We start from the raw sequence: 13,102 nt of genomic DNA, 5'->3' as shown, positions 1-13,102 counted from the left end.
CTGAATCAAAATCAGTAGAATACAATGTAGAAGATCAAGATAGAATCAATCTCTATATTATACATAGCCAACTTGAGACAATGAAAGGACACTGAAAATGAATACAACAAAGAGTGAAGGAGAAAGGCAATTTTTATTATCTTTGCTGGACATGTAAGATAGCTAAGACTTATTGAAATCAGATATGTATTTTAAGACAGAGAATTCTTGAACTGAATGTACAACTAAAGCCAGAAGTTTTATGTGTGGACAAATAAATTGAAAAAAAACAAAATAGAACTTTGTTCTTAGAGATAAGACTTCTCTAAGTTCAGAGATGGAAGGACTACCTATAATAGAAGAATGGCTAATGAAATTAATGGTGGAGAGGGCAAAACTGACTTCAGTGATTAAAGAAAAGACTTTATCTAACTTGGTTTCTACTTAGAAACCACTCTTGAATTTTTTGATTGAAACTGAAAGAAATGAAAACCTTGGGTATTGATGATTAGACTTGTTTATAATAATAGAATTATTGTTTGTTGTGGTTTATTATAGTTCAAAGACTCACTGATTTTTATCTGTATGGAAGAAAATTGAAAATTACTTATCTCTAAAGCTTCCCCCTCTTTTGTCTGCAATCCCCAATATTTCCTTTTTCTTTTTTTTTGCTTTGTTGCATTTTATACTTTATTGAAATTTAGTAAAGTTTTGTCGAAAGAAAGAAAGAATGAATGAAAGTGTTCATCAGGTGGATAATAGATGCTGTCTGGTTGAAGTTGAAGTCTAGGCATCTTTAAATTGCCAAGTTTAAAAAACACAGATATAAGATATTAAAAGAGGGAAGTGTGTGGGTAAAGAAAGAAGAAGAAAGGATCAGGTGGAGAAATGATGTTAGGGCAGACATCTATATTGTATTGTATTTTACTCTTTCTGTATATATTGTATTTTCTCTGAATAATATTCCTTCATCTGAAGGGATAGTAATTTACAAAGGCAGAAGATGCTTAAAAACAGTGCAGAATATACAGTGGAAATAATGAACAAAATTCATCACTTTATTACAGAATTCTTCTTCCCAAGCCCACAACTGAAAGAGAAGTATGCCCAATTGTTCAAAGTCAGAAAAGCTCATTAGGAGTCCTGGCCTGGGGCCCAATAATAGCTGGAAATAAAACCTACGTTGCCTCTAACATAAAAATACAATTCCCTTATTCTTCCTTGTGGGGGTGGAAATGCACCCTCTGGCTTCTTACTGTCAGAAACTTTGGCAAAATGAGTATCCTTCTCTGTTTTACCTGCACTACCCTAGTGGGTGAAAAATGAGAGTAAAACACTGAATTGCAAAGCACAGTGGAATACAGAGAACATAACTGCAAACTTTTTTTTTCAAATTTGAAGCAGTGGTTTTAGATCTGGAATTAAAGCATGTTTAACTAGTTTGATTGGTCTTCATGTTCAAGAAAAAATGATTCCATTCTAATTTGTGATGCAGAAGACTTGTTTTAAAATATAAACCATTAGTATTGGGGAGATGAAATATTTCTGCAACAATACAGCATCATCCAAATTTGTCTGCATAACCTTTGCCTTGTTAATGTGAAGTGATATTCCATTTTGTTGAAGAACACAAGTTGAAGTTACTTGTCTCTTGGATTGTTATGAAGAAGCAAGTGAGTGAGCAGTTGATGAGTGGGAGGAGGTAGAATTCTATTGTTTCATATTTACTCGTAGAAGGACCTTTGTTTGATTACCAGAACTCTGACAAAGGGATTATATTGCTGATGGTATTTATAGAAAACTTTTGATGCATAAATACTCCCTAGTTTTATTCAGAAATGGAATTGCATTAACAAGCATAATTGGAGAATGCTTTAACTATAGTTCTATCATCAGTTATTTGTACCATTATTGTATAATTAGTTGTATCACCATTTCAATTGATACAATTATTTAGAAAGACAGCAGTATATACTCCAACACAAAATCTGCATGATTGGGTAATTCATATAAGCAGTAGAAACTATTGTATTAAACAATGGGTTACAATGGCAATTCAGCAAAAAAATATAACCTTTTTGGAGATTGACACTAACCTCTCAACTAAGAAAAAAAAGAAAAAAAATTATCCTTCAAGATTTCATGATAACTGATTAGTAGAGGTACATCCTCACACTAGACCAGACAATGAAGAAGCATATTATGAAACGGATTCTACTTATTCTCTCAGGGATCCACAAAGAGACACTTCAGAGGAGTACTATTGAATCTCCCTTCATGATGGCAGGACCTCATATCTTGGAAGAAAGATTTTTCTATGATTCAGGCGTAAAATATTGGCAAAAGAAATTAGCAGCTGACAAGGGTTTTCCAAACAAGCCCAACATAAACAGCTCAAAGAGCAAAGAGCTCAGATCTTTCTGCAGATCAATCTCAAAAACATGTGGTTTCAGTTCAAAGTTCTCTTGAAGCAGATCAAAGTCAAGTATTGGGCATATCTTATCCTTTGTTCTTCTCTGAGAGCTAATGATAGATCAGAGTGAACTAAGCCAATTCTCTCCAAAGGAGAGAATGTTTAAGGCTTTATCAATGCTGTTATAAGGAACAACTTTTTAATTGGGAATTTAAGTGAAAGGTATATATCTCCGAGCATTATGGTCTTCTAGGCAAATACATTTTTGATGAAGTTAGGTACTACAAATATTGGGAATACTATATTTCTGCAATATAATGAACAATGGGTTACAATACTAATATATCACATTTGAACATTTTTAAGAAGTTTACTTAGGAAAAAAAATTAGATTTATGATTTCACAGCAATTACAAAAAAGCCTAAGAGAAATTCTCCATCCTTTGTAAATTATGTCTTCTTGCCTTCTATTTGCATTTGTATCTTTTGCACATGGGAGTCTCTTTCTCTCAGAATGTCCCCAATGCATTGTGCTTATCTATGCTTAATTGAAAAAAAGTATCAGAAAAATCATATCATACAAGGCATGAAATTGTATTGTTCTGTTTAGGTTTTAAATTTTACACCTGTAATTTGAACAATACACATTTGTTTTGAACATATTATTTGAAGATTTGATATTGATGTCAATTTAAACTTGCCATTTCAAATTACAATAAAGTAGGATTCCATTTCTGTTCATTTTGTAATTATCTCACAGGAAAAAAAGTATTAAAGAAAATTTGAATAGTTCTGCACCCAAATTCTTGAATTCAAAGATTATTCTGAAAAAGTGTCACCTCTGATGGATTATCAGAAGCTCTTCTTTGTGTGACATTTTATTCCATCAGATGCTTTCTTATGTTTTATTCTGAATCAACCAAACAAGTGACTGTAGAATTTCTCTCTTTCCCTCCCTCCCCTTCTATGACTCATAAAGAATTAGAAGACTTATGGTCCCTCTCAGGCAAAGCCACATGGGTGTGTAAACACAGAAGATCGAGCTTCTGGAACTCGAGACTGATTCTCATTGGTAGTAACCTGAGGAACATCATTTGTCTTCACTCCGATGTTGCTCTGAAAACAAAATCTGGATCAACAACTCTGAACCATCAGGCTTGCCAAGGTATACACTTATGCTTGGATTAACTTTTTGCTTTTTGTTTAAGATAAAATCTTAATCACTTGCTTGTAGCTGTTATTAATTAATCATTTATATAGTAATATTTAATGCACTATACTTGTATTAGATTATCTGTTGATTTGATTGGTATTCAACAGCTACAAGCATGCATTTATAATCTGAAAAACAAATATCCAATGCTTTCTGAATATTTATAAGCAAGAAAGTCAGAACATAGCACAGTTATCGCTTGTTATCTTGATCTTATTTCCTTCTTGACCTTGAAGGAAATATCTTGTTCTATTGCAACACTGCTGTGTTTTAAATATGAGAGATTCTACTAGCTTTGCAGTGGCATATCAAGTAAGACAGAACTTGACTGGACAGAAAGAGATAAGAGAAGAAGCACGGTATGTTTAATGGTTTTGGGGAACAGGAAATTACACTGCACAGGCAAGCTAGTTATTCTAGCATTTGCACTGTAGGCTAAATCTACATCTTTGCTTTGGATCATATTATTTCTACAGAACAAATTAGTCATTTGTTATCTAAAACTAGCTGTGTTTTGCTGAATAATATAAATAAATTATTTACAAGACATGTGGTGCTACCATTGTAAATGTATAACCAAACCCTAGAAATACAGCATGTGACACAGAAGTAATTAAAAATCTTATAAGTATGTTTAAAACCCTCTGAAAAAAATATGGGATCATTAGGAAGAAATGTATTTCATCTTTCAGTTTTTAATTGCCTGAATATTATGTTTGGAGAGGTCCCCATGGAGTGATCCAATAGTTTAAAGTGAATTGTGATGGCAGTGGTGTTGGCTCTAACATTTCTCCAAGTTTTCAAAAGGGAGAGGCTAAAAATGATGCCTTTTCCTTCCTGTTACCCATTTAAGTGGCACTAGCTACCCAATTTAGCTGCTCTGAAAAGTCAGAGCCTCAGTGGCACTTTTGTCATATTGTAATCATATTTGAATTTGTGTGTTTTAAGTTTTCATGATGACCTTGTTGCTGCTACCTAGTTTCTGTGGCATTTGTATATTTATTTGGTTTGATTTATGTTTTAATTTTAATTGAATTTTTTCTTCTTCTTCTGGTGTGCTTTGTTGTTAATTGCCGAGAAATATCTGACTATTGGGTAGTTTAAAATATAATAAATAAATGAACACATCAGGAAATATCAGACTGGATGTTAAAAACAACTCTAGTAAAAGGCAAAGGTACCTTCATGACTGTGTCTTTGAAGTCCTCAGGGGTAAATGAAGAAAAGTTTAGATAGCTATAGCACTTAGATCTATATACCACCTTACAGTGCTTTTCAGCCCTCTCTAAGCGGTTTACAGAGTCAGCATATTGCCCCCAACAATCTGGGTCCTCATTTTACCAGCCTCAGAAGGATGGAAGGCTGAGTCAACCTTGAGCCTGGTGAGATTTGAACTGCCAAATTGCAGGCAGGCAACCTTTAAGCTGGCAGGCAGCCTATCAGCAGAAATAGTCTGAAGTACTGCATTCTAACCATTGCGCTACTGCTGCTCATATATTATATTTATATTATTTCTACATCATATTTACTGTAAACTATTGCATGTTTACAATTGATGTAAAGTTATAATTATCCTTTTTTATTTAACAGACATCTGAGAGTAACAGACTGCCCCTCTCCCATAACTTGTGCATTAAAGTAGGTTTCATTTTGTCTGTATTCTTTTGGGGAGGGGGGGGAATAAATAGAATTTTTAAAAATATGTTAAAAAAAACTCTTGTTAACATTTTAAATTAAGGCATTTTGTATTCCCAATATTCAGCTGATGATGAAAATCCATTAGAAAGCTGCACTATTCTAACAGGAGAAAAATCTACTTTTCATCAATGGAATATTGTCAATTTACTTAAAACATTTATTCTTTCTACTTGTTACTTAGGCTATGTAAAAAACAAAATTAGAAATCATAAAATATTAATTCACTGCATATTCACACTATATTACAAGAAAGATTCCTGAGGAAACTCAGCAGCTGTGTGAGAAGACGAAAGGTGCTTTCATAAATTGGCAATGGTTACAAAATAGCAAGCAGAGGAATAAAAGGGCAATCCTCATACATAAGAGTTATGCAAAGAGGGATTCCTCCAGAAATTGGTGCTTTTAAACTGTAATGTAAATATGAAGTAGGCTTGATCAGTGAAGTGGACAAACTACTCCTAAAATTAAAATCTTACGGTATCTCTGGACGCCTGCATAACTGGATAGAAGCATTCCTGTCAAACAGACAACAAATGGTCAAAATTGGGAGCATCCTATCAAATTCTGTACCTGTCAACAGTGGTGAACCCCAAGGCAGTGTTCTAGGACCAACTCTTTTCATACTCTACATAAATGACCTCTGTGATCATATTTTCTCTTTGCTTATGATGTAAAGCTATTCAACACCACAGACAATACTGCTACCCTTCAAAAAGAGCTTGACTATGTATCAGAATGGTCAAACAAATGGCAACTTCAAATCTTAACAAATAAATGCTCTGTCTTACATATTGGCAAAAAAAATCAGAAAATAAGATACAGGCTGAACAGTCAAGACCTAATTGATGATCCAAACTCTGTCAATGATCTTGGAGTACTCATCTCCAATGATCTGAGTGCTGGAGCCCACTGTAACTACATTGTCATGCCCCTGGTGGAAACTGACTCTGAGGAAGAGGAGGAACAGCCAACAGGGAGCGGGAGTGTGGCTCCAGAGGTGGTGGAGGAGGCTGGGGAAGGGCAGAGGCCAGCTGAGCAATCAGAGGAGGACCCAGGCCCATCCCCTATCCATCCTAGGTCATGCAGGGAGGAGAGGGTCAGGGAAAAGTGAGGTCTACTCAGGAGGAGATTACCATGATCCTCCTCGTGGCTTGCAGCTAGGAGCTATGTATATAAGTTTGTAACTACGCAGTCAGAATTGCTGGAGTCACAGTATAGTGTTTACTTTGAAAGAGGTTTATCTTTGCTGGCGTTCTTCCCATGGACTCTCCTCGGTTATTTTCCTGAAGTTTATGATTAGTTATCTTGGCTTGCTTCAGAACTCTCCTCAGTGTGGTTTGTTTTGGTTTTCTTTTTGCCTCATTATTTACTTTTGTGACTTTAAACTGTGCCTAATAAAACATATAACTGTGCCTAAGTTAAGTTGAAGGCCTTACCAGACTTTAATGTATGTTTTGGGTTTGGGGGTATTTTGAGAGACTACGGGTCATCACATACATAGCCAAAAAGACATTAAGAGTTGTTAACTTAATCTTAAATAACTTTTTCTCTGCTAATGTTACACTACTAACTAGAGCATACAAAACATTTGCTAGACCAATACTTGAATACAGCTCATCAATCTGGAACCCACATTACGTATCTGATATTAACACAGTCGAGAAAGACCAGAAATATTTCACAAGAAGAGTTCTCCACTCCTCTATTTGTTGCAGAATACCTTATGCCATCAGACTTGAAATTCTAGAACTAGAATACCTAGAAATATGCCACCTTTGGTCTGATCTAAGTATAGTATATAAAACCATAGATTGCAATGTCCTACCTGTCAATAAATACTTCAGCTTCAACCATAACAATACAAGAGCAAACAATAGATACAAACTCAAGGTTAATAGCACCAAACTTGATTGCAGGAAATACGACTTCAGCAACAGAGTCAATGTCTGGAATATTCTACCTGACTCTGTGGTTTCTTCCCCAAACCCCCAAAACTTTAACCTCAGACTGTCTACTATTGAGCTCACCCCTTTCCTAAGAGGTCTGTAGGGAGTGTGCATAAGCGCACCAACGTGCCTACTATCCCTATCCTATTGTTTCTTTTCTTTTCTTTTTATTTTTCTTATATGTATCCATGTATTCATAACTATGTTTTTACTTATACCTATTATCTTGTAAGAAATTGACAAACCAAATAAAATAAATAAAATAAAATAAAAAATAAGTGGCCATGTTTACTATTAGGAGTCAACTCAAGAAAGAGAATCGAGTAATTCCAAGAGATTTAACTTTACCTATACTTCAGTAAAATTTCATGTAGCAATGATTGACCCAGAAAGAGATCTTGGTATTATAAGATGGTGAAAATGGCAAAAAAAATGTGAAAATGGCAAACTCCCACTTTTGAATCATTGCAAAGACAACTGAAGATTGAATTGCTGATGAAATAATGTCATTATAGTAATATGTGATGAGACTCTGGTTGGAATGTTATGTAGAATTCTAATCACCTTTAAAAGGATACTGCAAAGTTGGAAATGGTACAGAGAAGCCAATCAAACTGATTAAGAGCAGGAATAAAGAATGGCTACAACACTTAGCATTCCTTTTCTTGGAACAAATGGGAGTGCTTATTTTATTTAAGATTGTAAATAATCTACTGAGTTTTCTTTGATTATAATTTGCAGTCCAAGTTTCATACATGCATAAGCAAATTTACTAAGCAGGGAGCATGCAAAGAAACAGTAGGAATAAGAAAGGCAAACCAAGTCAAATGCCAAGGAATTTTTTTTTTTAATTTTGTGCCATTAGGTTGCTGTTTGTTGAGGTATTCCCCGTTAGGAGAATGAATGCACTCAGGGAAACGTAGTGAGAGTGACGTTGAATAACACACAACTAGTACACAGATACACTGAATAGTAAAATGTAGGCTTTACTTCTAGTAATTGGGTAAACGAAGTCCAAAAAACAGTCCAAATCATACACGGTTAAAGCAGTTCATATCAGTCCAGGGATAATCCAAAAATGAAGTCAAGTATCATAAACAAAGTTCAGTAAACGGAGTTTACTAATAGTTGCAAGACTCACAACTATCCAAATAAAATGACGATAAGGCAATATGGCAAAAACAAAAAATGCAAGGAGAAAGAAACCAGGTTTCTGGATCTATCTTATGGCTATTGGAAGAACCTCAGCCAATCACAATTACAGCATTCTCTTAAAGAGACAGTATTAAATTACTAGCCTGGTTTATATATTTCCAACCCAACTGTTAGGTAGCTATCATTCCTAACACTGATGACTCTTAGTGACCAAATAAATAATCTATCTCTATGATGATCTGTACTTAAACTGGTCTTTCACATCTTGCAATGGTGCACTTATCAGCATTCTAACCGAATCTGTCTGCCTTGTAGCTGGTCATTCTTTTCTTCTCTTTCCTCTCACCTTTCTCAGCATTAGGGACTTCTTCAGAGAGTTAGGTCTTCATGTAATGTGTCTGAAGTAAGATAATTTGACCCTGATCATTTGTACCTTGAGTAATAATCAACTCTGGGCTTAATTTGTTTGGAGCGTAGTTTGTTTTCTTGATTGTTGTGGTATTCATAGGAGGCTTTTCCAGCACCAAAATTCAAATGCTCTTCCTATCCTGTTTCTTCAAAGTCCAACTTTTCCTTCCATAAAGTGTCATAGGAATGGCATGACTTGCTCTGATCTTTCTCCATATAGACATATCACAGCATTTGAATATCTTTTCCAAGGCCTTCATATCTGCTCTACCAAGTACTAGCCTTATTGAGGGCTGATCCTAAAAGGCAGAAGCTATCTGCTACTTTTGGCAGTCTCTTTTCACATTCTTTCTATTCATAGGCTATTTTAAAAGATGTAAACATTAGCTATGGGGTTCCCTATGGATTGTTTTAAAGAAAGTATTTTATTTCCCTAATAAATAATCAATTTGGGTATATATATATATATATTGAAATGGTGATATCACATCAGTGATACTTTACCATGTTGGGAACTGATAGTAGAAGATTAGATTCCTTCTTTTGTGGGTTTATTAGAGAGTTAACTTTTAGATTTCAAATACACTATAATAAAACTAGCATGTTAATTGCTTCCTTATGGTTATGAAACAAATGTGTTTTTTTTAAATAAACCATGGCATATGGAATATCCCTACAATGTAGTATCTACTGAAATTTTCAAAGTTCACATGCCAAGGAACTTGAATCGTACTGCTTCCATCTCCAATGTTTCTAGAATGTCTTTGTCTTCCTTCCCACTAACCTCAGAATATTGCAAGCGAACAGGGAAAATATTAACCTGATCAGCACTTTTGCCAGTTGACTAATAGAAGTTTACAAAATTCATAATTCAATGTCCTCTTTCTGAGTTATGGCAGCTCCTGAATATTTTAACTTTAACAAGGAATTGCTGCTTCTCCCCCTCCAAATAAGAAATCAGTACCTGCTGTCTTTTTATCTATTTTGCAAAGCATTTTCACCTTTGATACAAATAGCTTGGCTGTCAAAATTTCTTATTTATGCATATAAATTTCTATGAAAACTGGGGTGATAGTATAAAATGCTAATGTTTCAGCCAGGTGCTTACTGCAATAGTTGAAGTCATCGTTGTAGACTGCAGAATAGAACTTTATGTTTGTAGGAAGACAGGAGTAATGACTCTCTTGAGCTTAAAATTGAGAGACAGGGACAAGTCAAAGACTGATATGAATTGATAAACTAATGGGAAGAACCATTGGTGACAATGTAATAGCCTTATTCTTCTGATGACTGCTTGGATTATGAATTCAATGTGGCTTATTTAAGGTTAGATTCTATAAGGAAAGAAGAACCATTGTAATGCTTATCAGGCTCCCAAATAAATGAGGTCATATTTACTAAAATAGATTTCTTCCACCTTTACTGATCATATTACTCATAATGAAGTAACAGAGTTGGTGAGATCTTAGAAACCATCTTAATTTACTCCCTGATCCATACAGATTCCATTAGAATAGCACTGAAGGATGATCATTCTACCTCTGCTTGAGGAACTGTTAAAAACCTGTTCAAATACTATGAAATTGTATTGCATATATAATTACTTCACTGCTAAAATATATGCATTTATTGTACAAGTAAAATGTTAAATTATAAAGTTGGTATTTCATTCTTATTCCACAGTACAGCATAGTATTTCACAGTGTTTAATATGTCAAATTATTTAGACTTGACTATTGAAATAATGGGTCTTAATTTTTTTTGTACCAAGTTACAGTTTCAGCAGATTTCATGCTTAATCTTGTCATCGTATCATATTTTCAATGTATTCCAATCAACTTGTCCTTATAAAGCTTTCACCCAATCCATCACTTTGTCATATAATAAAAAATAATGTATGATAATTAATATATCTATGCATAATTTTTTTTCAAAAAGATCAGCAAAATGGCTTTTGTTGAATACATTATTGAAAATAAAAAAGTCTAATCCTAATATAAGCATAAAATATACCCATCAATAAATTATGTAATGATAATCAAGTAGTTGTTTGGCCACTATATTAAAAATATTTCCTAGATATGTTTAATTCCAGACTGCTGTACTGCAGTCTTGGTATTTCCCCAAGCAACTCTTGAAAGGTATTCTAGAGGAGAATTTCATGCAGTATAAAACTTTTCTAAATCTGACAGCTAGAATGAAATCCATGTATACAGAGAACATTTCCTATGGGATACATTAAATATACTGTAGAATGGTGTAGGTGGATCTTTAAAAAATGCATTATGACATGGATGATTGGCTGATACAATGGCAGCTATTTTTTGTATATTTTTAATAAAAAATGATTACACAAAACTGATTTCCTTCTTCTATGAGTTATTTTGACAAATATGCCACAAAGTCATTTTCTGGTGCTTCATTATTGGGGCCACTTTTAAAATTTATAAAAGCATAGGTTAGGTGTTTCTGTTTTCATGACTGTCAGATCCTTTTAAACAAGAAACTCTTTCCCAAAAGTTTAATTTCTGAAATTAAAATTCGAAAGAGAGAATAAGGATTTTTTTAAATTTGCCCCACAATAATCCCCAAAACTGGAAGCTCATGGCAAAACATAATGTTATTAAAATGTTTGACAGATACTGTGTTGGCTCTAAACTTAATTACATAAGTGAATGGTTCTATCCCTGGATGAACCTGCTGTTTTAAGGATTACAAAAATAATTGTCAACCCATTACAGATCGTAGGTTCCTTGCAAACTGCCTAATTATCTATATTACCACTGTGGTGTTATTAAAGCACTAAATATTAGTGAGGTATAAATGGCACTTTAATGAAGAAATGTAGTTATCTGTTGGAAGACCCAGGAAGACAGTAAAAAAAAAAAACCACCATGAAGGTTTCTCAGTTGGACATTTCCTCCCATCCCAAAGGCCCATTTCCACAAACTATTCTGTGGGAAAGATGCCACCTCACAGGGCAATTACCACAAACTGCTTCCAGGGAAAGATTTCCTGAAGAGAAACTAGGAAAGCAAAGTATAACTATTTGAAAAGCCCCCTTGGTTAGATATATCACTTCCATTTCTGGGAATTGCAGATTCTTACTGCACCCCACTCCACCCTAGGCTGATATCTACTGTTATGTGACTAGTAGAAAGTTTCCATATAGTCTCCTTATTTATCATTTTGATATTGCTGCTGGGAGTTTTGTTATCTTGACAGTGTGAAGATAACAAACAGGTGAAATAAATACATATTGACCTGAAGGCTATCTACATTTCATTGGTATGATTATGCATAGACATTTTATAGTGTAATAGTAGCATTTATTACTGTCTTAGAACAAAACAGACTGAAGGCAAGATGTGACATAACAAAGCAGATCTACCACCACCATATCTACATCTGCCAAACAAAATTCTGGATTCGACCTAAAGGGTTGTTTGCTTTTGCAACCAAAACAAAATTTGGCTACACTAAGAGCAGCAACGGAATGTGGATCCACCAAAAGACCTGAAATAGATAAATTCTAAGCAATGTGTTACTCAGCAGCAGAAGTAATAATAGGCAGCTCAAATGTTTTCATAAAATAAACCATTCATTTAAACTTGTACTAAAGTATTTTGCTTCCCTGTTCTACAAGGATGAGTCCAGACCTTCATAGGATAGTATATTCACCTTCTAAGATAGTTGATAGTGAAATTTAGTGAATTAATAAAAATATGTTGCCTACAAACCATGAAATAGGTAAGATATCTGGCTTGCTGTGAAAGATTAAAAAATCTATTGGGTTAAGTGACATCTGTTACTTTGGCCAAATCTAAGTGATAGTCACAAACTTATGGAAAAAAAAGTCATTGTTGCTTTGTTTAGCCTTTTCAAATGCCAGAGATAATAAGAGAGGTGAAAATCTATATGAAGCCTCTTTTGATTGTATATTTCTGTGCTTGTTGGACTGATCATTATCAAGATGGGATGTGCTAAGACTTTAAAGAAGTTCAATTTGAGGCAGCATTAAAAGTCAATCTTGCTTAGATCTATTTCCAATTGTAATGCTACATTTAAAATATGTGTGAAATGAGAAAAGAAACATAATGCAGAAATCCTGGAAGTAGCTGAAAACTTCCAAAATCAATTTCTGATTACCTTTTTGCAGGAATTAAAAGATGGAAAAAATAATTTATATGAGTACACTAAGATGGAGTAATAATAAATAAATTACTGAACTATTACAATAGCATTAATTTGGTGACTTAATGAACCTTCCAAATATTTTTAATTGGCACT

At 34.1% G+C, this 13,102-nt stretch overlaps 1 protein-coding gene across 2 annotated transcripts in view; it reads left to right on the top strand.

Annotated features, from left to right (window-relative positions):
- SGCD (sarcoglycan delta) overlaps positions 1-13,102 on the top strand; it is a 322,572-nt gene that overhangs the window by 40,574 nt on the left and 268,896 nt on the right. For both annotated transcript variants that reach the window (XM_026696668.2, XM_087924232.1), the window contains exon 2: positions 3,372-3,557. The gene's annotated coding sequence lies outside the window, so the exon portion shown is untranslated. The remainder of the gene's footprint in view (positions 1-3,371; positions 3,558-13,102) is intronic.

Source organism: Pseudonaja textilis, chromosome 2 (assembly GCF_049901715.1).
Source record: "Pseudonaja textilis isolate UNSWEBS1 chromosome 2, rPseTex1.2, whole genome shotgun sequence".
Taxonomy (NCBI): domain Eukaryota; kingdom Metazoa; phylum Chordata; class Lepidosauria; order Squamata; family Elapidae; genus Pseudonaja; species Pseudonaja textilis.
This window is presented reverse-complemented; position numbering and strand designations above follow the sequence as displayed.